This window comes from Pongo pygmaeus, chromosome 2, assembly GCF_028885625.2.
Source record: "Pongo pygmaeus isolate AG05252 chromosome 2, NHGRI_mPonPyg2-v2.0_pri, whole genome shotgun sequence".
Lineage (NCBI taxonomy): Eukaryota > Metazoa > Chordata > Mammalia > Primates > Hominidae > Pongo > Pongo pygmaeus.
Genome location: NC_085930.1, coordinates 135,488,077 through 135,510,050, shown reverse-complemented (window position 1 = coordinate 135,510,050; position 21,974 = coordinate 135,488,077). Strand labels below are relative to the sequence as shown.

General features: G+C 39.4%; 1 protein-coding gene across 5 annotated transcripts in view; it reads right to left on the bottom strand.

Moving 5' to 3' along the window:
* The window catches only part of SATB1 (SATB homeobox 1), a 97,176-nt gene that overhangs the window by 74,702 nt on the left and 500 nt on the right, over window positions 1–21,974 (bottom strand). For 2 of the 5 annotated variants that reach the window (XM_054480294.2, XM_054480298.2), the window contains exon 1: window positions 590–1,303. The exons of 1 other annotated variant lie outside the window; for it this stretch is intronic. The gene's annotated coding sequence lies outside the window, so the exon portion shown is untranslated. Of the gene's footprint in view, window positions 1–589; window positions 1,304–15,502; window positions 17,836–21,544; window positions 21,763–21,974 lie in introns of those variants that run through there. 2 more of the 5 variants (XM_054480295.2, XM_054480296.2) reach the window with 2 other exon arrangements.

The following is a 21,974-nucleotide window of genomic DNA, read 5'->3' as shown; positions in this document are numbered from 1 at the left end:
ACACCCAATTTACTCATTTTAACTCTATGCCCGGGCTAAAGTTCACCAAACCTCAGTTTGGAATTGAAAAGAGCAACCTCCAACAGGCCTGCCTGGATGACAGCAGCAGGAACTAACTATGGTCTCAACAGATGCCAGGCTGAAGAGTTTCTTTTGAGTTACACATGTTACAACCCATTTTAGTGTAATGTCTGGTTGCCACACAGAAAGCAAGCTACTTTCTGAAAATCCCATTTATCTGCCCATAAACTAAGACCATATATGATAATTACTGAATAAAACAGTGAACTCAGTAACAACAATTATTTCCTTTAAAAAGAAAGAAAATCTCGAAATTCTAGTTAAGAACCGATTTTTTGCAAAGTGAGATCCTTTTCAATGAGTTTCTAGCTGGATCGCCTCCTTCACCCCCACACAACCCCACAATCACATTTTAAGATTGTGCCCTTATCCATTCCATATGGCCAGCACGATCCAGGCCAAGCTTTCACTGTGACCTTTTAAAGAGACAAAGAAGCAAAGTACTATCTAGAAACAGAAACACTGCAGTTTTACTGAGTGAAATTAGCAAAACCGACCTGAAACTCACCACTTCAAAACTTGACAGCATATAAATAACAAAAACAAAGGAGATTTCCTTTGCAGCCCGGGTTCTTGAAGAGAAGTTCAAGACTGATGTTTTCTATGTCCTTTTTTTTTTAATTAAAAAAAAAAAAAAAAAAAAAAAAAAAAAAAACAGCAGCAGACCTGAAGGCGACTTCCCCTGAAATTGTATTATTTTCCTTTTCCCTACCCCCGCCCCCCTAAGCGGGGGAAGGGCAGAAATAAACGTCTAGAAGAGTAGCCATGAGAAAGGGGTTTAAATAAAAATCACAATTCGAAAACCAACATATATGGGTTTGTAAAATGTCTAACCTCAGAGAACGGGGTTTGCGATGGGGAGGAGGGGAGAGTGGGAAGCAGGGAGGAGGAAAAAGATAAAATTGATCTGACAAGTGATTCGTTGGGGGGAAATCGTAAAAACAAAGCAAAACCCGTTATGAGCTGTACACTGTGATGGTGCTGGGGAAACGAGGTGGTGACTGATGATTCTCTTTAAAAAAAAAAAAAAAAATCACTGCGGACAAGGTCTTCAAAAAGGAAAAAAGGTCTCTTCGCGTCTCTCCCTCCCTCCTGCTCGCTCGGGTTCTTCGGCGTGAGGACAGAAAGTCTACTTCTGGCTGTCACTTGCAATATTATTCTTCAATAACCCCGAAGAACGCGCACTGGGAAGGCCACCTCGCCTCCCTTCCAATCACCCCCACCCCCCTCCCCAACAATCGCGACTAATATTAACGAACCTTAAACTTTTCCCCACAGCCTCGCACCCCCAACGAGGGCATCTAGCGGGGGACAGCGAGGGTGGGGGGCAGAGGGTCGCGAGAAAAGCCCCGGAAAGGCACTAAAATGCCACTTTTGATTCTGCCCTCGCTGACAACAGCCCCAAGGACCCTCTCCCTGCCCATTGACGCGGGGCTGTGAGCGTCTGGGGTCCCAGCAAGTGAGGAGAGAAGAGGTTCGGGGGGAGGGGGAGGAGGAAGAAGATCAGAAGGCACCCCCAGCCACCTCCACCGCCTAGGCAGCGACAAACTCCCCGCCCCCTCCCCCCAAAAAGTCGCCAAGCTCTCACTCGTCCAGAGTCCGAGGTAAACAACGAGCACCACAATGGCACTAGGACTTTGGGGGAAAAGAAACCCAGAAACCCCAACAAAACTGATCAGGAGTTTCCTGAAATGAAAGAGGGGGGCGGGCAGCGTCCTCTAGAGTCGCCCTGGCTTTCGGCTGGGCCCCCGGGCAGGCTAGAGGGCGGCCGCGGCTGTTGTTGTTGTGACGAGGCCGGGTGTTGCTGGGTGGCACAGGGAGAGGTGTGTGTGTGTTTGTGTGTGTGCGTGAGTGTGAGCGCGTCCCCGGACGGGGCTGCTTCTCTCGCTCTCTCCCTCGCTAGCTCTCCCCCTCGCTGCCGTCTCTGCCCCCATTAAATTATTAGTTGACTCATCCCGGCCGCTGTCGCTGCCGCCGCCGTGCCCCGCTCGGCTCCGCGCGTCCGCCCGGGCTGCAGCCCTCTCCGCCGCTGCTCCTGCTGCTGCTGCCGCCGCCGCCGCCGCTGCCGCTGTGGGTGCCTCTTCTTCCTCCTCCTCATTTTAATACAAAATCACCCCGCTCGCAGCCCCAGCCCCGAGCACGCAGCCTCCTCCCGGCCGCCCGCCGCCGCCCGGAGCCTTCCCCAGCGGGGCCGGCTCATCCGCCGCGTCCGGGGAACGGGAGCGAGCGAGAAAGTGGCGGCGGCGGCGGCGGAGGAGGAGGGGGGAGGAGAGGAGGAAGGGGGTGCGGAGCCGAGGAGGAAGGCGGCGTGGGGGGGCAGGGTGCACGGAGCGGGCGGAAAAGGGATGGAGATTAAAACCCGGGCTGGAGGGCCGGGATTGGGGGAGGGGGCGGGGGCGGCGAGTTAAAAAGCCGAAAGACAAGTAACTAGTGAATGAGTGTGGGAAGGGGGGGAGCGCACGATTTCCGGCCCCGGGCGCGCAAGAATTTGTAATGAGCTTGATTAGAGTGAGGCGGCCCGACATTTATTACACACAATACCCAGAATAACAGGGCGCTGCGCGAGGGCTAGCGCCGGCCGCCGCCAGACGCGCCAGGGAGGGCGCAGAGGGGAGGAGGAGAGGGGGCTTCCCTGGCAGCGTCCGCCGGAGCGGGGAGGGGAGCGCGCGGCGCGCTGGCGGCAGGGGCAGGTGTGTGAGTGGGAGCGGGGAGGGAGGAGGGGCAGGACGGGCACGGGGGGCGGGGGGAAAGAAAATGACGGGGAGGAGGGGGCGAGGGCCAGGGGAGAAAACTAACCAACCACCCACATACCACAAAAGCCACAAAAAGGAGTACGCCTGGAGCGTCGCAGAGGGACAGGCGAGGTGGGGGGACAGGGAGACGCACCGGCCCAGTGGGAGAAGGGCGCGGATACGCAGGTGACAGGCGCTGAGGACTGAGGTAGGGAGACATCAGGAAGTGGCTGGAGGGGTACAGACGGAAGGCAGATCTCTCCGGAGAAGCACGGAGGGTGCAGAAACGTACAGCAATAAAGGCCAGGAGCCTCGAAACGCTCCGAGTGTTTATCCTCTAAGGAGGGTGGTCCTTAAACTATGAAGAGCCAACATTAGAAAGAACTGAGTAAGAGCTTTCTGTACTAGTCAGACGTTGGTTCAAATCGCCCTCACTTCTGAGCCATAGAATACTTTGGAAGAAGAAATACGTGGCCGAGTTAAACAAAATTTGGGTCACTTGAAAGAGACCTGACTTCTTATTATAAAGGAAAAGATGCCATCATTCAAATAATTTACCCTAGGCAAAAGAGGAAAGTTTGGGTTGGTAAATACATCTGTTGTAGCAATAAACACTTCTGCTGTAATCTAGGGTAGGTTACCCAGTTAGATAAACGGTCATTACCACATAAGTATGATCCTATTATTTAGACAATCTATTAAATATAGTTCATGTAAAAATAAAGAATATTACAATGTAACCCAAAATAGAAATGCATCATTTATCGCTTAGGTTTTAGTTTTACCATTTTAGCATCCTGAAGGCAGTTAATCATGAACAAAAATAAGAATTATTTTTCAGAATATGCTGGTAGGGAAAAGAGAAAAATCAGTCAGATAAACATTTTGTTACACAAAAAAGCAACAAGTTAGCACAAGTACTGAGATAAAAGGTAAATATGCAAATTAAGCTCTGTAAAGCCACCAATACACTCTTAGGCACACCGTTTACATTACAAATCTAAAGAAAAGCCAAAAGGTAAAGCAGAAAAGTGTAGGAAATGATGGCCTCCTGGGGGAGAGTAAGTTTAGGAGAAACACAATGAAAATATATCACTCTAGTAGCACCTAAGTTTCACCCACAAACCAGAAAGGTTAGTCAAAATCTGGGAAGGCAACCGTGAATCTTGGCACACAAACCCAAGCCTTGAGCAAAAGAATGAACATGTGATAATAAAACAGAAAACACAGCATCAAAAATAGGAAAAGAAATTTAAGGCAAATTTTTAGTAAAAAGCCCAAATGATAGTAAATTTTTAAAAGTTAAAATGTGGGGAAATCGGAAGGAAGATATGTTAGCTAAAGTATAAGAAATAGAAATATGGTAGGTTAAATTTGAAATTTCCAATATGGATACTTTAATAGTTGCTTCAAACTAGTAATGCCTGACATGTTTCCCTGAAACCTGCCTTGTTTTCAGCAGGGACTGTGCACTCTAGTATCTTGTACAAATTTACAAACAATAGCAACATTTAAAAATAAAGAAAAATTATAGTGGTCCACACACACAAAAATGTAATTTAGCCAGGCAATGTCACCTCAAGCTGAATGTTTTTTATAAAAGAAAAGAGGGCTGTTGGGCAAAATAAAATTTAAACTAAGAGAAAACACCACTAAACAAAGATCACAGGAAATATCAATATTAAGATAGACTGAAATAAAATATCGTAAATATGCTTATTACATCATTTTACAGAAATAAATAAGACAAAATGCCATCTGAATGCTTTACCCTCCTAATGACCTGGTGAATGCTAATATAATATAGGAATACAGCAATCCTTAAATTTGAATAGCACCTTTTATCTGAGTCACAAATTATTCATAAACACAAAACATGAAAGTATGTAATAAGGACTGACATGGCCTTGGAAAATGATAAACAGAATAAATGAGCATAAAGGCATCTAATAATGACTATATTATAATGAATAACAATATAGCACAATAAACTTTCCCTCAAGCACATTTTTTATTCCAGAACTATAAGAAATGACATAAGTAAAATGGCACATAGAGGTTAATGTACTAGTGGTATACATCACTGATGAAATTAATTACTATATATTAACTACCCTTTAGAATATTTCATTATAAGCCACTGAGTATTGGCCAGTGTAAAGCCAGATAAAAATAAAGAACAAAAAAAGAAAGAAATTTGTCTTAGTCTGTTTTCTGTTCCTTATAACAGAATACCTGAAATTGGGTGATTTATAAAGAAAAGGAATTTATTTCTTACACTGTGGAGGCTGAGAAATTCCAGGTGGAGGGGCCTCATCTGGTGAGGGCCTTCTTCCTAGTGGGAGTTCTCTGCAGAGTCCCGTGGTGGCACCGGATATTACATCGCAAGGGGCTTGAATATGCTAGCTCAGGGCTCCCTTCCTTTTCTTACAAAGCCAACAGTCCCACTCCCATGATAACCCATTAATCCATTAACCCATTAATCCACGAATGGATTAATCCATTCACAAGAGCAAAGCCCACATGATCCAAATACCTCTTAAAGGCCCCACCTCTCAATATTGCCACATTGGGGATTAAATTTCAACATGAGTTTTGGAGAGGACAAGTATTCAAATAATAGCAATAATTAAGAAAATACCACCTTCCTAGGCATATGTGAGCATAAACTACCACGGTGGGAGGAAAAAACGTCAATACAGGGATCTTATATTAAGCAATAATGATGCATGCAAGTATTGAAGAAAGTTAAACTTTATAAGTCTGGCCATCAAAATAGAAAACCTCAGGAACATAAAATATTGCAATTCAAATACATGAACTATTTAACATGTGGATGCACATTTAAAACAGAGTGCATCAATTTTCTATCACATGAGAAGGCATTATCCTGGCTACACACAAAATTTTTAAAAACTTAATGAAAGGACTACTGCAATGTTTCAGATGGCAATGTATTAAGATAAATATGCAGGCAGATATCCGAACGCATTAAAACACATTCAGAGTTCTGAATAGCACATACATTTGTAATAAACAGAGAAAGCATTTAGAATTCGAATGCTTTTAAGATATAGCAACTCCGCCAGTGACTGTGTTAGCAAAGCAATGCTTACCACCATAACACTTTCTAAGGACATGTTTTTTTTTTTTTTTCATCTTTTTAAATTCAAATACAGTTGGCTATCTCTACACTCTTAAAGCAGCACAATTTATGTAGCATATTGCTCTTTTTGTCGTGTCAACTCTTTGTTTTTTGGCTTTAGCTGCAGGTGGTGTTTTCCATATATGAATTTCTGGGAATATGGTCTCTGTTGGCCATATAAGGATGTGTATCTGAGCCATATGTTTTGCTGTCATGTGTCTCATTTTGTCTGTCTGGGATGTCAGGACCGATTTCTGCATCATTTCCTGAATGGACCAAATACCAATTTGAAAGAGCAAGGAGGAAAAAGCTGGGGCTGCAGCCCAAACAACTTTGTCAAAATATATATTGGAGAAGAAATGCAATATCCTGTAAACATTGCACCCTTCTTCTCACATATTATCTGTGACCGACATCATTACAACTGCATACAGTTTGGGAAAGAATCTACTTGTTCAAGTTCAGAAGTTTGCAGTATTTGTGTGCACACAGCTTAATCAGATTAAGATCCTACGTCTTAAACAGATCCCACTTCTTTGGAGGTCATGGCATGGCACATGCTAGCTGCCCTACTCTGAGAGCTGTGCCTCCTGCAGCCAACCTGACCCAGCCTTGAACTTGGGGAAAGGAAGCTGCCTCATGCTTTTCTTGTCTAGTTAATAATTAGAACTCTGATTAAACTCTCTAATTATGCAAGAAGTTCTGGCCCCCATTATATACCCTCACAGAATCTTGTATTTCTCCTTTGAAACAGTCATCACAGTCTTAATTAATTAACAATTTGGGTAATTACTGGCTTAATACATGTCTCCCTTACTAGACTGTAAGCCCTATGAGAGCAGAGACTGGGTGTCTTGCTCACTACCATATTACTAGGAATTTATACAGTGTCCTTGTAATATTTATATTATAAATGAATAAATGGGAACAAAAGCTCACAGTGTCTCTTGCAACCAATTTCCACTACAAATTGCATTGACAGTTTTTTAGAGCGATTGTAGGAGGGAACATTGAAGAAGGTGGCTATATCATTTAAATTTGAATTAATTTAAATAAAATTTATGATTTAATTCCTCATTCACATTTCAGGTGCTCAATAGCCCCATGTGACTAATACTCTAATAGCGGACAGTGTAGACTATAGAACACTTCCTCATTGCAGAAAGTTCCATTGGACAGTGCTTACCCTAGAGAACTCCTTTAAAAGACAACTAAGGGAATCTAAGACCTGGCCAGCAGGAGTCTTAGAGGTGCTAAATGGCTTTCAGACATTCCAATGACATCTGAGTCAAGATAATTTTCCATTTTAGAATTAGCCTGTAGATCTGTAAAGTTGCAGGAAATGATACCTGTATACTGCTAAATACAAATTTAAGAACTTTCTAGACATGTCTGTACTTGAAAGGGTTCTGTAATACATTTTAAGTAATGTGTTTACTCCAAAAGCTGCTTTCCATGAACATTTAAATGTCTCATAGGTGAAGTTAAAAACCAGTCATTCCCACCCTTACCCCTGTACCTACATTATATAAGCATAGCTACCGTTAGAAATGCCTCTTCTGGAAGCATTAATGTAGATACCTACTCGAACTGGGAGGGCATCCAGATAACAAATAATGATGCACTGCAGAGAATAATGGCAAAAAGCTTCAAAATGTTGCAGGCGAGTTAAAGGAGTGATGATAATGAACTCTAAATATAGGGTTTAAGGATTTTTTGGTTTTGTTTTCTTCCTCTAAGAAGTTGAGTTTCAGTTTTAGCTAGACTGATAGCGATCAAAAGTTGTTTCCCTAATTACTTGGCATAGATGTAAATACAGAGTGGTAATTCATGATACAGTTTTAATAGACAAAGGTCATTATAGTTGAGGGGTGGAAAACCCAATGTTTATGTTTATTTTGAGAGATCTGGAGAGGGAAAACGAGCAGCCATTGCAGCTGGCTTCTGGAAACCGACAGGATATCTGGGCCTTTTACTCAGAAACAATACTGTTTCATTGGGAACTTCTTTGGAAAAAAAATTTTAGCTACCTTTCCTTCCATGGATGTCAGTATGGATCACTTATTTGACAGGGCACAGTGGTAATAATTCCATCAAAATTGGTACCTTTATCTGGACCCAGATCCAAAATCGAGTAAGAAGGAAGGATTCTTGAAATTGCCCTAGAGTCCACAAAGATGCCTCATTTTTTTCCTATAGCTTGTGGAGTGCCCTTCCCGTCCCTTCTCACTTGAGGACCTCCTTTCTGCTATCTTCTTTAATGTGCGGTTTGATTTCCCCTTTTCAGTCCGAAGCCTTCTCCAGTTGTTAGTTATTTCCTTCTCCATGCTCCATCACACTGCCTGAATGCAATGTGACATTTCATATCTATCTATATGTCTGCCTCTCCAAACTGCAAGACTCTAAGCATCTTGAAGGTTTACTTATGTATATATTTCTGGATTCTCTTTGACAATCTTAGGAAGTAAAACCAGGTACTGAGATCACAGTCCAGATGTCCAGGCTGAACCCCACTGCAATTAAATCAGAATGGCTGAGGATGAGGAGAAGACATTCAGTTTTTTAAAGCTCTCAAGGTGATTCTCATATACAGCCAGTTGGCATCTACCAGGTTAGGTGATGTTTTAGAGATAGAGAATCAAATACTCAGGACATCTCTGAGATGGTTTTTAACTCACTCCTGGAGTCACTTGGAAAAGCTAAAGCTGTTGTATGAACCAGCAGTAGACCAAAATTTGAGAAATGTATGTGTGGACAAGCTACTTGTTTCAAATTTCTAAAAAGGCAATAAAAGTGGGGGCAGGAAGCTATTGGATTGTTGATTTGGCAAATAAACACATGCTATTTGAGGAAGCATAATAAACTAGCATTTGGGCACTTGTTTGAGATTTACTGGGGTGCCAGAAATCCTGTGCAGGTATGTTATTTATCATGATAGACATAAGTGACTAACCACAAAATTATACATGGAAGTACAGTTCTCAAACCAGTCTATTATTTACTGGAGCCAGAACCATCCAAGTTTCCTCTAATTCTTTTTTCAAGATAACATGATTTTTCTCTCAGTCAACTGTTCAACCTTGAGTGGGCTTCTCTTTGAAGGGCTGAAAACTGTTCAACTTATTTCCAGACTGTCACTGCACTTGAACAGAACCAAAGTATTTAGATTGTCCATGTCAAGGAGCCAACTGCAAAGCATCCTAGACCTAGTTGCTGTGCCTTTAATATTCTCAGAAAGCTCGAGGTAAAATCTTCCAATTTTTAATTCCGGTGAAATCAAACAGCAACTGTGCCCAATCAACTTTTAACCAAGATGTACATATCAACCAAATTTCCTTAGTTGATGTGAATGTTATTTCTAATCTTTCCTAGCTTAATTGGAGGGAGAAAGAATTTGAGGTTACAATGGTCCTGAATCCTTGTCCAGGTCATTCTTGTGGCAACATCAGCCAAAGGCAATATCTGATATTGTACTGCTATGCCCACCACCATAAGGCACTGGACGAGGCATTGTCCGTCGAGAAGGAAAGCCACCATCAGAAACAAATGCTTCACACCTGGACAATAATTAAATACTACTGTAACACTTGAAATCTGTTGAAGTGAAGGGGAAATTAAATTCAAAACTAAAGCACATTGTATTTGGGCTGATAGAAAAAGAGTTGGAAACTGTGGTGATGGTTGCACAACAGTGTGAATGTAATTAATGTCACGGAATTGTACACCTAGAAACAGTCAAAATGGCGTATTTTGTTACACATATTTTACCATATAAACATTTTCAAAAAAAAAAAACAAAAGCAAAACAATCTTTCGTGTATGCCAAACATTGGCAGATATATAATATCAGGAAAATATCATGCCAAGCCTCAGAGAAACAATGAGCTACATCACATTGAACAATCCCATCCCCACCCCAATCTTACATTGCTTTGTCCTTACCTGCTAACAGCTACAGTCCAGTCTATGCTACATAATTAATATGATGAATACCTGACCCAAGGATAATTAACACGGATTGGTAATTAGAGACCAAGATCCCACCCACTTTGAGGTTCCTTCAATGTAAGAAAATGGTTCTCTTTTAAGGTTTTATTCAATACAATATCTTAGCCAAAAAAAGAGAAAGGCGCATAGACAAAAACAAACAGGAGTTCCTTAAGCCCAAAAAATTCTTTTGGAATGTTTTTCAAAACAGTAAAAATTAACTATATGCATGAAATAGATTTTCTCAGTTACACAGTACTTTGAGTGTCACGCTCGTATATGCAGAACAGCTGCAATTGTAACAATAGTATAAAGTACTAATTTGCTAATTGTCTATATAAAAAGACTTTAGATTCTATTTTTTTAATAAAAGAAAATTTTGTTTAAAAAAACACTTTCAAATTTAATCAGGTCAGTTACTTTTTTAGTGCTGGTAATAAGGATGAAAGTATATCTACATATAATAATTTGAAATATCATCTTTTCCTATACTGTTCCACATTCAGTTTTCATATCATCTATTCCTACGGATTTTATATTAAAAACTTGTATTAATGATGGAGTTTTTAATGATTTGGAAATTCATGTATAAATCATTTTATTGACGTTCATATCTATATTTTTTCTTATACGCATGATTAAGGAATGCTAATATAGTGAAACCAACTTACAAACATATATTTATTATGTGTAAAAGCATTAAATAAAATACTAAAAGACAGCTTCACAGTATAGCTGTACTTAAAGCATATCCAGTTACCTATCTTGTAGGTGCCTTTTTCTTTATTAATGTGTTCATTTAAAAATTTATTAAATAACTAGCATGGACTATACATGGACATTTTGAGCCAACATGAAGGAAAAAGTTGATAAATAATGCCACAGTAGAACTTTAAAAAAAGAACTAGAGAGCCTTGAGGCTGTTTTTTAATCATTTATTTTTTATTTATTTTGCAAAGACTTTTCATTTGTATTATTTAATACATAAATACACTTGGGAGAGAAACAAATAGCACATTTATGAAAAATTTTGATGGAAACCAGCCTTCTGTTTTAAGGCTACACTGCTTTAAAGGTCAATATCCACTATTCTTCTATTACTTTTACAGTTGAAGAAACACTACATATTCACATTATATTTAATAAAAATTAACCTCTTTTCTTTGAGGTAACAAGGCTCTCAAAAATAACTTTTTATTTTGATTTGCACAAAGGAGTTTTGTCACTAAAAATTTACAACACTGCAACCAAGTGTAAATGTATCTTCAAGGCTGGCATATGCCGCAGTTTAGGATGTTAAACCAAATCTTGGGGCATTCTCAATAGATTTGAAAAATCCAATTGTTTGGCCAACATCCAAGTAAGAATAAGTATATATATATATATAAAATATACACATAGCATAACATTTTTATATGTACACAGATAATATTTGCATGTTATACGAGAGTATTTCACAGTTTAAAACTAGTCTACCACAGTTTTCATCAGAAAGCCTTTAAAACTCAGAGTTAGTATAATACCCCTACTATTAAGTAACTCCCACAAAAAGGAACATAAATCACATAGTGGGAAAAGTAGTGGAGAAAAGATAGAGAAACTAGATTTGGGTCTTGCTTCTTACTCTACTCACTAGCTGAGTGATCCTTCATTAGTTAAGCAGGATCAGGCTCTGTATCTATAAAATGAATGGATAGAGTCTGATCATCTTTAAGATCACATAAAAAAATCCTTCTTCAATTAAAAAAATAAGTTCACTTGAAAGAGAAAATACAAATATAAGGAAATTTCTCACATGCTACGTTAGATGTTTATCTCTATATAAGAGACAGGTGTCAAACAAACAAATAAAAAAAAAAAAAAACCGCTAAGGCAAAGAGAAACTTTAACTCACCAGATTCCATCTGTTACATTTGAATTCATGCATAATTGATTATCCATGACTGGTAAATTCTTTTCTCACTAGCCGACCACAATTTTCTGAACGTTGTGTATTAAATCACTACTAAAGTTGACTGCATTTCAGAAACGGCATGGGGCAGAATACGAATATTTTAAATGAAAAATTACATGCCGGTTAGTAATAATACAGCTGACCTATGTTTAAAGGAGAGAAATTTTAATCATGTGCATATTAAATATTAATAACCTATTCTGTTATTGTTATAATAAGGTTAAGTAGGCTTCTCCATGCTTAAAGAAAGAGGGAGAAGTAGGAATGCATAATGGTGCAAAAAGATACAGAGACAGGAGACAGACATAAGGAAAATGTGTCAACAATAAACAAGAGGAAATGAGAAAGAAGGAAAAGATGAAGGTGGAAACTAATCTCTATGTGTCATTATGACTGCCAGAGTACTGGCAAAGAAGCAGCATCCTTTTATTTCAATTTTAATCATTTCTGAATTTTAATACCCGGCTCCTTTTGTAATTCTCCTGGCATTCCCCATATGCCTCCATCCCAGCCAAAACACCAGTGTAAATTAAATGGCAGGCAACCACACCACTGATGTAGCCTCCCCAAAGAACCTACCAGGTGACCAAAAGCAAAAAAGGTATGTCTACCTTATGTCCCTGAGGACCTCTAGCCAATTAACTGGCTGAATGTTTTCTACTTTCTTTAATTTTGAAAAGGACAGTAGTTAGGTAATCTACAGATAGAGAATCATTAAAAAAAATAAAGCAAGCCAGTAGTAATACAATAATCAGTGACCATCAGGGCCTGGAAAAATGAGTTTGCTCTCATTGGCACTAAGGAGCATCACATGATTATTTAATTACAGCTCTAATTTTTGTCTCGTGGATGGCAACATATCAACAATTAATAGGGCAAATAGAGGAGACTGTGTTTTTAAAGAGACAGAATGTGCATGATAATGTAATAGGTCACACAGCAGTGCACCACTTAAGAAATTCTGTCTTTTGTGTAACTAAATAGGACTGTCTTACAAGCAGCCCCACTCATATTTTAAAATGAAAATAAATTTTAAAAGGAAGTGTCTTTTTTAGATAACTTTCATAGAATGCCTAGAACTTTTCAGAATATTTTGGATGCAGCTAACACAACCCTACTGCAATTTCAGAATTAGTTTTAAGGAATGGAGTAAAATATTCATATATAAACACTCCAAATCTTAGAATATTTTTCAAACAATGTATTTAAGCTGCAATGAAAAATATCTTTTTATGCAATAAGTACAGTAGTATTTATTCAATGGAAGCCTGAAAAACAATCATTATTGTAGGAAAGAACGCATAGAAGGTCAATCAGCCTTGAGGCACTAGTCCATAGTATTTTTGGTTCTGGAATATCAGAAGGATGGCTACTTGATGGCTCAAATTGCAAGGAACTCAGGGGAGTGCTCTGTTTGACTCCAGTATTGTTTGTTACCACAACCAAACACCAAAGAATGAAGCTGAGCAGGCATACTTAACCTAATACTGAAGGTCAGACAATGAGGCTAGAACAGAGACCCAGATGCTACCAAAAAAAAAAAAAAAAAAAAAAAAAAAAATATTATCCAATTATCCAGAAAATGAGTCATATGCAGATTAAGTGTTCAGATAACCCTAGTAAAAGCAGAAAATTAGAAAGAAAAGTCTCTTTGCCAATAAATCTTTATCGGCACAAGCTACATTTTATATTTTATTATTAATTTAGCAATTCTTTAATGAGTGCTCAATACGTACAAGACACAGAATGCTAACTATGAACTTTCTGTTTTATATAACACAGACATACCTTATTACTTACTTACTTTTTTGTAGTTTAATACTTACAGAAATATATAGCAGCTTCTACAAACTTCAGAAATTGGGAATACTAATGCGTTTTTGAGAGCCATATTACGAGGTTACAAGATCTACAAATTCAAATCAACCAAGATAACTCAAATAGTTAACCAATTTGATAGAATTGTCTAAGTAAGGCTAAGTCTAGCTTTAAATCCCTCTAGTTTCAGTAACCCATTGTTTTGCCATGCCAGAAGCCATAGTGAAAATCCAGGTTTGAGATTTAGACAATGAAATAATCTTAGAACTACCTCTGTGATTAACTGCTGAAATGTATGTAGAATATTAGGTTATACAGAGTTGTAAGTAATCACAATTTGGCTAAAGAAAAAGTGACTAAAATTATTCCACAAAAAGAAGTATTAAGAGGAGCAAAATCAATGGAATAAGCTTTTAATGGATTATGTTGGCCAAAGTCATCAAAAAACAAGAAAACATGGGTATCTCAAAATACAATTTGGGAAAACTAAAACCACTGAGGAGCAATAATTTCTAATGACACTGGAAAGAAAAAAAACACAGGAGAAAAATTTTATAACCCAGTGAAAAGTTTTAAAATTAAGTTGCTTTAGTAGAAAATCTTTCATAATTCTGAACCAAAACCCTGACTCCATACATTCTAAAAGAATTTTTTTAAAGAATCAAGCAAGCAGCCGCTTGTATGTTAAGAGTATACATCATTCTTTTTTAACATGGTTGTTAATATATAGTTAACATGTCTCAGAAAAGGCTGTAATTAACTGTCTACTGCTCTAATAACACTAATAAGCAAACAGTATTATTAAAATACAGTGATTCTATACAAACTGTCATTGTTAAACTTTTAAGATAATGATCTAAATTGTTTCTGAGTCCTCTTAAACCACCCAAAGGGAAATGCAACTCTAAGAAATTTTTTAAAACATAGTTATTAAAATATTGTTTTTTCCTCCCACAGTCTGGAGATCACCGTCTACCATTAAACACTACATCTAAGTATCATTTCATTTGGTGAAAATACAATGGGAAGCATTTGGATTATTTTACAAATTCTATAGATTTTTTTAAAATTTAAAACTGTATGCATCTTAATTTAGTACTTCATTCATTGATAAAATATTTTCTGGGGGAAAGAAAGGCTTGCTATATCAAGAATCACATAGCCCTGTTGTTAATCCCCAATGATTTCCATTGTCTGTTTCACTAGAACAAGAAAACTCAATTGCATTCAATATCAAACAACTAATTATGGATATGCTATATTCAAGACTATCTCCATTTCAAAGATATCTGCATACACTAGGTTCTATTTACAATAATTATTACAATAAAATATTTATAACATAAAACCTCTTTTGCCTTAAAGTCCTTAACATTATAAACATTAAAAGGCCAAATTGTCATTTACATGCTCTTAATGGCATATCAGGAACCACTGAATAAGACTATAGAGGAATCTCTAGCAATCAACTCTACTACATGCCTAGCTTCCAGGAAAATTGCATCTAAAGAATGCCCCCTCACACAGATTACTGACTACCTTTTCTTTAAATATTTCAAGAAGGTCTAATAATTCTCCCTGGGAACTTGCTACTATATCTCACCACCCAAAAAAGAATGCCCACTGAAGAATTTTTCTTAGTATCTGGTCCCAAATTTTCTAGAGCTGAGAAAAAGCAACATCCCAACAGAAAGCCCTCCCCCGAACACTCAATGCCTATCTGTCACTGTGGCTGGAGTCCTGATTCTCCATATGTAACATGACAGTAACTTTTCTGGCACTTACCCTCCAAATATCAGAAGCTGCTCTCCGAATCTAGCCCTACAGGAGATGGCTGAAAAAGTAGTCTTTGATGAGGTGACAATGATGAAGTTCTCTCTGGCACTGCTAGCAAGGCAGAAACATCCCCAAATGAGGTGGTTACCAGTTGCCTGTGAAGCAGCTGGACCATTACTGCAGTTCTGAGGGTGCGTCACAAATCAGGTCATAGCTCTGGGTAGAGTCCACCCACTTCACCCAGTATAACGCCCTCTACTTCCTGCACACCTGGGGGGAAAGGGGTGCGGGGGGGCAGCTTAAGTCCACATAGGTACTAGTAAAGGCACAGCCAGGTGCAGCCTGACATCTGCTTCTTCTGCAAGCATTTCAGCCTCATCTGGGGACCTGCACCCCTAGGTATTCAAAAATGTGTGCAACAATAAGCAGGCTCTAAAATGAGTGATGAGTGTAATAAAATATTGCACAGTTAAATGTTTTATCCAGCAAAATCTTTCCTCCACTGGAAACTGAACCAACTCTTAATTTTTGATTACAAGCCACTTCTCTACCAAATGTCAAATAACTGGACTGAATAAATTTCAGCAGAAACCAGGGACATAAATCCTGAGGTACCAGTTAACTAATTTTCATCTCTTGTAACTAAACTACATCACCGCATAAACTGAATTACATCCTTGAAAGTCCATTGAAAGAGGTTATTAGAATTTCGATTATGAACTTTCAAACTGCAACAACTGTAGAAGTGATACAAAATAACTTGAAAGCATAAAGATAGGCCAATATGTTGGAGAAATGCTACCCTACTAAATCTCACCCTGAATATATATACACACAATCTGTATCTATTTACTCTGAAATATCTAATCTTAAAAAAGACTTAAAAAAATAAACAGCAAAAGATACCATTGGCGTAAGTTCAAAAGTATGAAATAATGTGTGTTAATGTGTTGATCACACTCTATGAAGACATGAAGTTTAAATAGACTTACCATTGAGAACAGCATTTAGGAATGATATATAAATTACTATAGTAGACACTTTTTCTTCAGTATAGTGAAGGAGAAGAACCTTGTGTAACAGATTTGATTTATATGTTGTTATTAAGACCATATTCTACCCTGATGTCAGTGGAATATGTGACTAGGTATTGATAACTGTGTATAGACAGTTAAGTGTAACCGCTTCTTAGATAACTTAAGTGAAAATAAGCCTTTTCTCAAGTTAATTGTGAGTTCTGGAATTCAACTTTAATAGTATTTTGATGTTTCAAAGGCGTCTTGAAAGAGAAAGGATTTTTAATGTAAAAGAAAAACAACGAACACATTTAGTATTACAACAAAGTAGAAATCTCCCTTATTTTAAGGATGGCAGATTAACAAGAAGTCAAATGAAGGAGGTAAGAATATTTTCAGAGAAAAGCTTAGCGAGTCAATCAATAAATCAATCAATGAGCCCCACTTTATATTCATATTTTCAGAACTCCATTAAAAACTCAAACATTCCATCTAAGACTTGGAAGAGGAGACACTTTATTGAAGTTATTATCTGAGGAATCAAATAGTTTAATCTTTTTGGAACTTTGTAGAAAGTTAATTTAGCAAAACACATTTGAATGTGTTTGAACATATTTATCCTGAGGTTGCTTTAAGATGACTATTTTAAGTGGCATGCAGATTCTTTTGGGGTTTTGATGTTATAGTTGAGGTATGCAAAGTAAAAGTGCATAACATTTCTTTCAACTGGTTCTCACATGACAGAAATGAGAAGATGAAATTACTTGTCTTTAAAATTTTGCCATAGGGAAATGATAAGAAAAACTCCTCTGGACCCCTATCCCCAACCAGGAAGAGTCTGAAGCCCTGGATTATAGCACAGGTAGATATTAAAAAGGAGACAGAGCCGTTATTTAGTGGTAACAGGAATATAAATACGTGCACTAACCTATAAACTGGTATTTACTTCAGGAAGGCAAGTAATATTTTTCCTCTGATTGCTGCACTGTCAGTTTAATGCAGCGTAAATAAACAGTAGGTGCCTGCTAGCTCGAAGTAGGAAGTGTTCATTCCACACGAGGAACAGATTACTGAAGCCTGATGCTCATCATGCTGAAACATAACTTTCATTTTACCAGAAAATATACCCTACTGTGGATGATTTTTCGTGCCTGATCTATTAATTAACTTAACTCTGTTCTGTCAAAATGTAAACCAATTTGTAAAAATCATCACAGAGTTTTGGAGTTTGAAAACCAAATCAATTTGAAAAGCAAGAGTAATGACTGTTCTGTAATCTGATCACAAATGCTAAAAATGAATACTTAATATAATAAGCACAAACCACACAAAACCGAAAAAGACAAAAAACATTTTGAAATATCATAGAACTTAATCTGAGTTATCTGATTTACTCGAGATATTCCTCATTTGTTAATTAAAAGCACCTGGCACCTTTAATATTTTACAGCCTTGTGCCACTTTGGTCTTTTCAATATGTATGCTTATTCTGCTCTCTGAAATATCTGAAGGTAAACCATTCATAAAAATCAAACCCCATTCCTTAATTCCAATAGAAATATTGCTGAACTCTCCTGAGAGAAGCGGCAAGTTTGAAGATCAAATGATGATATCCTTCCTAACAGCATTCATGTAAAACGTGTTTTTTCTATTTTATGTATGCCATAAAGCTATGACAGTATATAGCAACTAATTTTCTTTTTATACATAAGTACTGAGCAAAATATTTCGTGGTATCATTTAAAATAAGAACCCATCTTATCTAAAAAGTGTAAAAGGCAATCTGGGGAGGTTTCTATTTATAACATGAACAAAATTCTGATAATCAATATATTGAAAAGGAAAAAGAGATTAAAAACATTTTTGCATTCAACTACATCATGCCTAGAAATAGTCTGAAGATTGCTTTAGTCATATGCATTTATTTTAAATACTTCATCAATTCCAAGTGCTAATATATTAATTACAGCCATCCAAGACAACATGTATGGAAGAAACTATGTGTGTAAAGGGCATATCTATGTATAGCCCTTTTGGAAATTTACAGAGCAGACGAAAACCCACTAGAGTGCTTTATAGAGTCCCTGCTGTATATCCATGTTGTGTTTAGCTTAATAGTGTTTGTAACCAAAATATTTTTACAATAATGAGGAACAGGTGCCTGTCACCTGACCTTTTAGGCCTAATTTACAATCCACAACCTGTCATATGAAAAAGAACTAAAACTTCTCCTCCAGATATTTTAGTCCTTACTAAGTTAATGTAGTATTTCTTTACCATCACTCAGCATATCATGTCTTATTTAATCACAGGTTCATATAGCTGGCAACAGATTTCTTTGCAGAAATAAACCAATATTCATTTTGTTGTCGTTCTTAAGATGCTGGGAGACAAAAGAACTACTTTTGTAGATTATCAACCAAAGAATATATTAATTTCTTACAAATTTGAACAAAAAACATTCCTTTTGAATACTTTTACATACAAAGAACTATTATTTATTACATATTTCAGCTTGTGGGAAAGTGAGGAATGCATTGATTCTGGAAATAACTATTCAGACTTTTGGAAGTTATTTAGGTCTTCTTTCTCTATCCTTTTTCTCCCCCCATCCTGCCCTCCCACCAAATTTTAAGGAGGTAGTACTTTAGGAGAGAAATTCCTATTCGTTATTTTTTCATACATCATTTATATTCATTATTCAGAAATAAATACAAAATTGAATTGTAATTTCATTTCTCTTGTATAATGTTAGATGTAGCATTATCCAAATTTGACAATGCCTTTTATTTTATAGCTACTGTTTACATATTATGTATTATGTATGACTGAACAACTCTACATTTAAAATATTGTTTTCATTAGAAAAAACTATGAAGTAGTAAGTGTCAAATGAAGATGAAGAATAAACATATTTGGTATATTTATAAAATGCATAGTCATTTAAAACGTGTACAAATAGAATACATAGTTTGCTACTGTTACATTTTATATAGTATACACATTGTCTACAGTGTATTTAATAATGTGCTTAACCAAGTTAATTAAAGTATTTATGTCTGATGATTGTGTAATAAACACTTGGAGAGGTAGTGAAAGATACAGCCAGTTACTTCTGCTAACTAAAGTTGAAATTATGCACTTATTATAACCTTTTCTAACAATGTGAGAAAAACAGAGTAAATATATTAAATTTGTTTCACAACAGATGCTTAGGTTGTTAATATTTAAGATGCCTATTCATGCTATTCCTGTCTGCACATTTGTCAAAAATGTAAGCTTGAATGCTAATGTTTGCCAGCAGACTGAAGCAGCCAGTATATGAATGTACTACTGTTCTACGAAAATAATATGCAATAGAAATAAAGGACTACTGCTAAATCATAGCACTAGTACCATACAGGAGATGAGAGGTTTTTAGAGAAAACACCTCAACCTTGGTTTTCTTCAGACTTAAAGTATGGGTTTTTATTTTTGATTTTTGCAGCTACATTTGACCACAGAATAAATCTCACATTCCTGACATCTCAGAAAAATCCACTTTAGATAGAGTGTAAATTTCAACTAAGTTTCAACGGGATGAGTTACTCTGTCAGCAGTACAAACACCGTAAATATCAGATTGCTTAGGACAAAACCTGACACCGAGCGGTAACATTTTACTCATTCTTACCCTACCCCCCACCCCCTTGAGAAAGTCAGGTCCCCTAGCCTCCAAGGATGCAAACATGGAACCCCAGTCAGTCAGAGCAGTAAGGTTCTCTCCGGGTAATAGGGCATCTTTCTGTTTTCCCTGTCTCTTTTATAACCATGTGGAGTCCAAGTCTTAGAACATTTGCTTGTAAGTCCGGAATGCCACTGAGAAAGTTCGCCAAGGAAGGGCGCAGAGGTCAAAGTTGCCAACCAGGACACTTTGAGAGAGAACCCTGTGGTTGACATTTGTTAGTGAAATTTGCAACACCCCAGTGGAGGCCAAGGCCAAACCCTTCAAGGAGATCCCTATGCCCCTTTCCCCTGTTGGTCTTCTGAGGTCATCCCAAGAGGAAACTGCGTTTCCCCAGTAAGCACGTGGCACTCCCCGGACCTGCCACCTGCCTGCTTCGTCCTTCTCGTCGTGGTTTCCCAAACCCCGGTTCTGCCGCCCCGGGAGCCTTGGCACTGGAGCAATAGGAAAAGGCCACCGCGCTCGGGTCTGGACAGCAGGAGGGAGACACGATGTGGACTGCGAGGCTGCACCTGTGATGTCCCGGCCCCTGCTAAGAGGACGGCCCTTTCTTCCGCCTCTTGCCCAACTCCAAACCCACATTCACGCCAGCAACCTCTCCAGGACCGGCCTCGCTACAGCCAGCAAGGGCTCGAAATGAGGAGTGCCGCCGCTTTCAAACTCCAGGCTCCAACTTGAGCGCCCCGGCGCCTGAGTAGCTCCCGGGATGCAGAAGTTGCCACAAACTTCCCAGGCCCCTCTTCGCCGATGCTTACAATCAGCCGCGCCGGCAGGGAGCGGAGGGAGGCGGAGATGGACCGGGAAAGGATGCAGAGCAGAGTCGCGATCCGGTGGGGGAACATTACCACTCCTGCAGCCCACTCCTCCAGGCACCTTACTGCCCGCCCGGCTCCAGAACGCACCGAGAGGCTCCCCTTTTCCCCATTTGCTTCCTTCGGTCTTTTCCACTCCCCTTTCCTCTTCTAAAAGGGGCCATACCGGTGACCTGAAGGAGTTTGTTCAGCTAGGGTCTATTGGGCAGGTGTGGTGGTGCGTCCACACCCAGACAGAAAATGAATGGCATCTTCAAGTCCCCCATCCCGACCGCTCTCCCCTACTCTACCAGCCCACCCCTCCAAGGTCCGTCTGCGTGAGAAAAGGGGCTCGGAAGACCGTTGAAGCCCTGCGCCCAAGAGAGGGGAGCCGAGCCGCCCCAATACGGAACGCGGGGTGGGTGCTACAGAGAAGTTTGGGTTGATTCCGTTAAAAGAGGGACAGAGATAAAACAGCAAGAGTAGCAAGGGGAAAAGGGAGGCAAAAGAGCAGAACTCACTCAGGCATGGACGTTGGGGGCGGCGGTGGCTGTCGAGTGCGGGCCTGAAACCAGGAACGGCTCCCCGGGCGGGCGCGCCGGCGTCGGACTTCCGAGGCGGCGGCTTCTGCCTCTCCTGCCGCCGCCGCCGCCGCCGGAGCTGCGGCTGCCGCGGAAGTTAATTGCAACTTGACTTCAAGTTGTCCTCTTTCCCCATCCGAAGTGGGCGTTTAAAGGGGAGAGCGAGGCGAGGAGCGAGCGAGCGAGCGCGCGGGGCCAAGGGAAGGAAGAGAAGGAGGGGGAGGGAGGAGATGTTAACGGGCGGGGGGGGGAGAAGGGGGAGGGGGCGGCGGCGGGGGCGGGAGGGGGAAGGGGCCGGCGGGAGCTGCTCTCGGCTCGTCGGTCGCGGCGCCCGCAGTCTGGAGGCGCACCGGAGCGGCCGGGGCGCCCC